At 43.0% G+C, this 6,931-nt stretch overlaps 1 protein-coding gene across 3 annotated transcripts in view; it reads left to right on the top strand.

Annotated features, from left to right (window-relative positions):
- Positions 1–2,870: 2,870 nt before the first annotated feature.
- tsc1a (TSC complex subunit 1a) overlaps positions 2,871–6,931 on the top strand; it is a 155,655-nt gene continuing 151,594 nt past the window's right edge. For all 3 annotated transcript variants that reach the window (XM_084307339.1, XM_084307340.1, XM_084307338.1), the window contains exons 1-2: positions 2,871–2,911; positions 4,821–4,883. The gene's annotated coding sequence lies outside the window, so the exon portion shown is untranslated. The remainder of the gene's footprint in view (positions 2,912–4,820; positions 4,884–6,931) is intronic.

The following is a 6,931-nucleotide window of genomic DNA, read 5'->3' as shown; positions in this document are numbered from 1 at the left end:
ACAAACCACGTGAACTTTGGAAATTACTCAACAATCAACTAGGTGCAGTAAAAAACTTAAAACCAGATTCTCAAACATAAACATAAAGACGGACAACACACTCATCACAGACAAGCAAGATGTAGCCAATTACTTAAACATTTTCTTCACAAACATAGCCACAACACTGGTAAACAAACTACCCTCCCACTCAGGGCATTATGGGGTAGAACACATAGTAGCTTACTACAAAAACCTAGGGGTCTGCAAAGACGACTTCAAACTGGAAATGGTAACAACAGATGAGGTACTCAAAAAACTGAGCGCCCTCCAACCTAACAAGGCCACTGGCCATGACAACATCCCCTCCAAATTCCTCAGAGACTCAGCAGCCGCCGCCATCACCCCAGTCATCACACACATAATAAACCTCTCCATAAAACAGGGACACGTCCCCAAGGACTTCAAAATTGCGAGAGTGACCCCTCTGCACAAAAAGGGCAGTAAATTAGACCCAGGCAACTACCGCCCTGTTTCTATTCTTACCTCCATCTCGAAAGTCATGGAAAAAATAGTCTACGAACAGGTTGAAAAGTACCTAGCGGAAAAAAAATCGAATCTACGAATTCCAATCTGGCTTCAGAACATCCCACTCCACTGACACATGCCTTCTCTATTTGAACGACCACATCAAACAAGAGGTGGACGCGGGCAAATACTGCGGCATGGTCATGCTGGACCTACAAATAGCCTTCGACACTGTCAATCACTCCATTCTGATTGACAAGCTAAAAGAAATGGGTTTTGATAGTCTATCAGTGAGCTGGATGCAATCCTACCTGGAGGGGAGAGAACAGATGGTGGAGGTAAACGGTACCCTATCCCCCCCCCTCACAGTGAGCTGTGGTGTTCCACAAGGAAGCATACTAGGACCGCTACTGTTCCTAATTTATGCAAATGACATGTCGTCAGCTTGTGACTGCAACTTGTTCTTGTTCGCAGTCGACTCAGCCCTGCTGGTCTCTGACAAGAACAAGTTACAGGTTGAAAAAAACCTCAGCTCGGAACTAGGCAAAATCTGCATATGGCTCGCTGATAACAAACTATCATTACACATGGGCAAAACAGAGTCCATTCTCTTCGGTTCAAATAACAAACTCAGCAAGACCGACGGCTTCTCAGTTACAGTGGGTGACAATATTGTCACAAGGAAAGATGAAATTACCTACCTGGGCTCCATCCTAGAGGCTAATCTTTCCTGTGACAAAATGGCATCCAATGTAATAAAAACCAACGAACTCGATTCTTGTACCGGATCTCCTCTCTGGTAAACAAGAATACCCTGAAGACTCTCGCAGGAGCACTCATACAAGGGTACTACGACTATGCTTGCACCTCATGGTACCAAAGCACCTCAAAGGCGCTAAAAACAAAATTACAAACATCTCAAACAAACTGGTCAGACTACTGCTTGACCTTACTCCTAGAACCCACCTCACCCCTGCCCACTTTGACAACCTAGGATGGCTTAAAGTAGACGACAGAGTACAGCAACTTGCAATGGGCCTGGTCTACAAGATACACTACACAACCAAGTTACCCATGTACATGTCAAAATACTTCCCAAAGGTCAGTGAATACCACCATCACAACACCAGAGGGAGCTCCACAAATCATGTTAAACCCAGATTCGGCTCAAACAAGGGACTAAACACGTTTCGCAATTATGCCACATCAATGTGGAACGCCCTACCCAAAGCTGTAAAGGAATGTGAATCACTACCCACTTTCAAAAACACTCTCAAAGAACACTTACGGGAGACTGCAATTCGAAACTGGCCCATGTGAATGTCCTACGCCAACCGCAGTAAATGACCAAGTATTGATTGATTGATTGAAAACTTTATTAACAGATTGCAGAATGGGTACAGTACAGTACAGCTCAATACATACAATTGTTAAGGGGATGCAGACCAGAGAAAGACTTTCGTCTTGTTTACATCAGGGTCCCCCATTTTCAATTCAAGTATGGTTGTCAATATTCCAATGTACAGTTTTGCTTGTACATTTTTTCTATCACAAACAGTACTGTATTTGCAAATCTGGTATGTCATAAATGTATAGATGTAGCAGTACTGTCTATCTGCATGTCATGTATGTCATATGTCCTGATGAATTGAAAATGGGGGACCCTGATGTAAACAAGACGAAAGTGTTTCTCTGGTCTGCATCCCCTTAACAATTGTGTGTATTGAGCTGTACTGTATTGTACCCATCCTGCAATCTGTTAATAAAGTTTTCAATCAATCAATCAAGTCCTTGAGTGTTTATCTGTGGACCGGGGGTGTTCTGGCCCAGACTGCACCTCAAGAGGAGCTGCCACCTCGTGCACAGGACGGCCCTGTCAGTCACGAGAAGTCTTGTTTGTTTGTGAAACAGTATTGTCACCTGACAGCAGCTAAAGTTCATAACTGGACGACCTTTAACGTAATAAAACACTGTAAATGGATGTTAGACTAATGTGTGTCGTTGTATGTATTAGTGCAGCGAGACAATCATAGCAGGGTAGCAAGCAGAGATGGTTCAGAGAGGAGACGGCGCGCGACTCCCGAGTCGTTTCCTGTAGTACCTCACGTGAGCTACACACGGCGCGCGTCATTGGTTGGCCACACTGTCCCTCTCGCGAGTGAACGAATAGTGATAGCGCCCGTGTAAAAAGAGTCCCGCCCACTTAGAGAGGGAAGTACGCCGTCCCGTTTCACTCCATCGGCACTGCTTTGAGCGCGTTTCTCTCCTCTCCTCTACTGTCTTTGGTAGCAGCTGTCAGTGGTGTGTTTTATTTTTTCAGCAGTGTAGGGTTTCTGCTTCAGGAGGGGCGGGGCTGAGTTTGCTCAATATGGCTGCGCCCTAGATCCAGCAGCAGCTCTGAAAGGTAACAACGTTTTATTTTCAATATTATTCACTTTTCATTCGCAAACATTAATTGAAAAAAAATAAATTATGTTTTTCCACACGCATCGAAAGTGGCCGTTTGTCGCTTCAGTGGCAGTTTAAAGTTTAAACGGCTCCTCTTTCAAACAGCGTGTTGTTGATTAAGAAATAAACAAGCTAACGTTAGTATTGACAGCTCGGCTGTGCTAAAACACTGGGACCTGTTAAAGATGGGTTAGTCGTAGACGTCTGGTCAACTTGCAGTGCTTCTTTGGGGGAAGATGATATCGTCTACACTGCAGTAACTAGATAGCGAGCGTTTATTATTTTTTTTTTGTCACGGCTTGAAAGTCCAGCTCGCTGTGTTGTTTGCTGGTTGCATAAAGTGATTAACGTCATTATTAGCCACATGTCATGTTGTGATTAATGTCTCGCAATAAAGTTGCACAACAACAACTAGGCTGCAGGCTGCCAGCTCTCCACACTCGCCAGCCGAGACCCCGCAGAGCACATGTATCAATCGCTAGGCCTGATTTATCAGACTACAAACGTGTTTGATTTGCCAGCTTGCCAACCATAACTATGAAATGCATCACTGGGTTTGTTTGGTGAAATAGGACTTCATTAAAACTGTCAGTGGACATCCCGTTTTTGTGTCTAATTTGACTATAGAAGTCAATGGGGGAAATTAAGTTGAACCTTTATTAATCCCCTTGGAAATTCGTCCTCTGCATTTGACTCATCCTAACTTTAGTAGCTGTGGGCAGCCAGCCACATAGTACCAACTCCAGCTGTAATGTCAGTACCTTTAGTCAAGGACAATACAATAGCAGGACAACTACAGTAGCCTGCATATTTTTTGGTGTGGGAGGAAACTCCCACAAACATGGGGAGAACATGCAAACTCCACACAGAAAGAGACTCCCTGCTGGGGTTTGAACCCAGGACATTCTTGCTGTGAGGCAACAGGGCTTACAGCTATGTGTAATTTCACTTTACAGTGACAGGAGGGTGATGGTTTAAATGTTCTCTGAACCCTCAGGCACCTGGACATGAATGTAACACTCTACATATCATACTGTGTTTTGAGTATGTACATAGGTACCGTACCCATGTACATGTCAAAATACTTCCCAAATGTCAGTGAATACCACGACCGCAACACCAGAGGGAGCTCCACAAATCATGTTAAACCCAGATTCGGCTCAAACAAGGGACTAAACACGTTTCGCAATTATGCCACATCAATGTGGAACGCCCTACCCAAAGCTGTAAAGGAATGTGAATCACTACCCACTTTCAAAGCCACTCTCAAAGAACACATACGAGAGACTGCAATTAGAAACTGGCCCCTGTAAATGTCCTAACGCAACCCCCTCCAATGTACAATAAATGTCCTATTAAACCCAATAATACACGAGACCCTCTTCTTGGGACCAAGTAAGGTTTCGTCGATAATCCAATGTACAGTTACCCCCCCACCCCACCTACCCAACCCCCACCCCACCACCTCCAATGTACAGTTTCCCCCCCACCCCACCTACCAACCTCCTACCTACCAACCTCCTCCAATGTACAATTTCTTCGTCAAATGTATACTCTCTTTTTTAGACTCTTCTTGTATCACAAACAGTACTGTATTTGTAAATCTGGTATGTCATAAATGTAGAGATGTAGCAGTACTGTATCTGTATGTCATGTATGTCATATGTTATGATGACTTGAAAATGAGGGACCCTGATGTAAACAAGACGAAAGTCTTTCTCTGGTCTGCATCCCCTTAACAATTGTGTGTATTGAGCTGTACCTTATTGTACCCATTCTGCAAAAATGTTTTAATCAATATCATACTGTGTTTGAGTATTCTGACGGAGAGTCCACTGTACACCTGTACATATTGGTCTCTTTAGCAGGAAAGACGGAAAGAAAAGAATATCATGAACCTTCCCAAAGACTCGGATGCACTTTGAGAGGTAAACTATTAATTAGAATATACATATGTTAGATGTTGTTCCTTCTCTGGGTGCTTTTAAGAAAACAATTACTTCCTACTCTATTTATCTTTGAACAACTTAAACGCATGTAAAGATTAGATTTTTCTCATATTTTGAGTGTAAGCTCAAGCTGATAAACAACGAAGGCCTTTACCCAGGGGTGCCAAGAATCCTTGAGGGCACTGTACACTCAACATAAAAACATTTAATACTAGCGAATGCGATATATGTACATTTATGGGGGAGAGGATGCTTGAGATTTGATTTGATTTGAGTATTCAGTATTAAACATCCCCTACTGTCTGGTCTCCAGCGACTAGTATACAGCCAATCACCATGTCTTTACTTTTCTCTCATCCTCCAATCGTATTCCTCCTCCCACAACCTTGGTCTCTACGACCTTGGGTTGATACAGCAGCACCCTGGCTGCTGCATACTGTACAAGCCAGACCAGCCTTCGATTAATTCTACCTCAATCATCGTCAACATCAACCACCATTTACTGTCTGTGTCTGTTGATAACAAGACGCCCAGACCTGTCTCCAGTTCAAATGGATTTAATATATTTCCTTTTCCCCAGGAAAGGACCAGGCTAAAAATGTGTATGTTAGTGTTTATCTCTCTAAAAGTATTGGGGCTTTTAATCGTCCCTAAGAATACCATACTATGAATTATGGCTGCTCGATTATAGCAAAAGTCCTAGGCCTAATCACTATTATTTTTATTGTAGAAATCACCATTATTACACACAATTACTCATTGCCTTCAGAACATCATATGATGACGATTTAATTCGTTTTACGTTCTTGACCAAAGGCTGCCTTTCTGTCATCTTCTAGAAGTCACCAAAGATGTTTTAAAATAGAGAAACACGCCGTGGCTCCTCCCTCTCAACGTGAGCTGAAACTACTGCTTGGGCTTGAGGGGAGGGAGGGGCGGAGCACACCGCTGTGAAGGAAGGGTGCGCTGCATTTACAACGCAAAACTAAATTAGAGCAATGCTGCATGCAGTGTAATAATTGTTTTATCTCCATCTTGTTTTCATGATCGTGGGAAGACAAAATCAATCATAATTGAAATTCGATTAATCACCCAGCCCTACTTAGCTGAAATAGGGCTCTGTGTGAAATCGCATGATAATCGTAAGGACTTTTTCTCTATATATCGATATATCATAATATCTGCTCATTTATGTGAAATCACAGGTTATGTCATCCATTTGATGTTAATCTCATTGAACTGCATGGTAATGTAAAGTGACATAAAACCAAAACTGCAATTTTCAAATGACGTTCCCTCAAATATTTCTAGGGATATCTTGATACCGATACCAGTGTTCAGGAAAACGCAACATTAATATTATATTTAGGCCTATATATTATTTTAATTAAAAATGTCAGCAACGGCGTCCTGTTGTATATTTTATTTGTATAGTCAGAAAGTGAGGAACATCTGATGAAAATAAAACATGTTTCAGAGTCATTGTTAGAACGGTAATGGTATTATTAAGTACTCATATCGGTACTCTGTATTGGTAAATACCCAAATGTATTTGTAAATGTACTACATCATAAATATTTCAGATCAAATTCTGTGAGGAATTCTGTGCTTATTGTCACATTTACAGAATTGTGTAAGATAAGATAAGATATTCCTTTATTGATCCCCTTGGGGAAATTCGGGTAGCATGGGGAGGGGGGAGGGGAGGTACATGGTAATAGTAGAAGACACAATACAAAGTGCGGCCGGGTGGCGCAGTGGACAAGGCGCTCGCCACCAACGCAGGAGATACTGGTATCGTTCGAGCCCAGCTCTCAGCGTTGCTTCCGGCTTGGCCGGCCGTCGTACTAACACAATTGGCAGTGTTAGATGGTGGGAAAGCCGGTGGGTGGGTCCTGGTCGTTGTAAACAGCGACTCCTACAGTTTGGTCGGGGCGCCTGCTCAGCGAGGAAAGGATCTAAGGGGGGTAGTGTGATCCTTCCACACGTTACACCCTCTCAGTGAGAGTCCGCGCTGCCAGGTGAAA

Source organism: Notolepis coatsorum (assembly GCF_963971535.1).
Source record: "Notolepis coatsorum genome assembly, chromosome: 2".
Classification (NCBI taxonomy): Eukaryota; Metazoa; Chordata; class Actinopteri; order Aulopiformes; family Paralepididae; genus Notolepis; species Notolepis coatsorum.
Note: the sequence above shows the minus strand (reverse complement) of the source record. Positions and strands in the feature narration are given on the sequence as shown.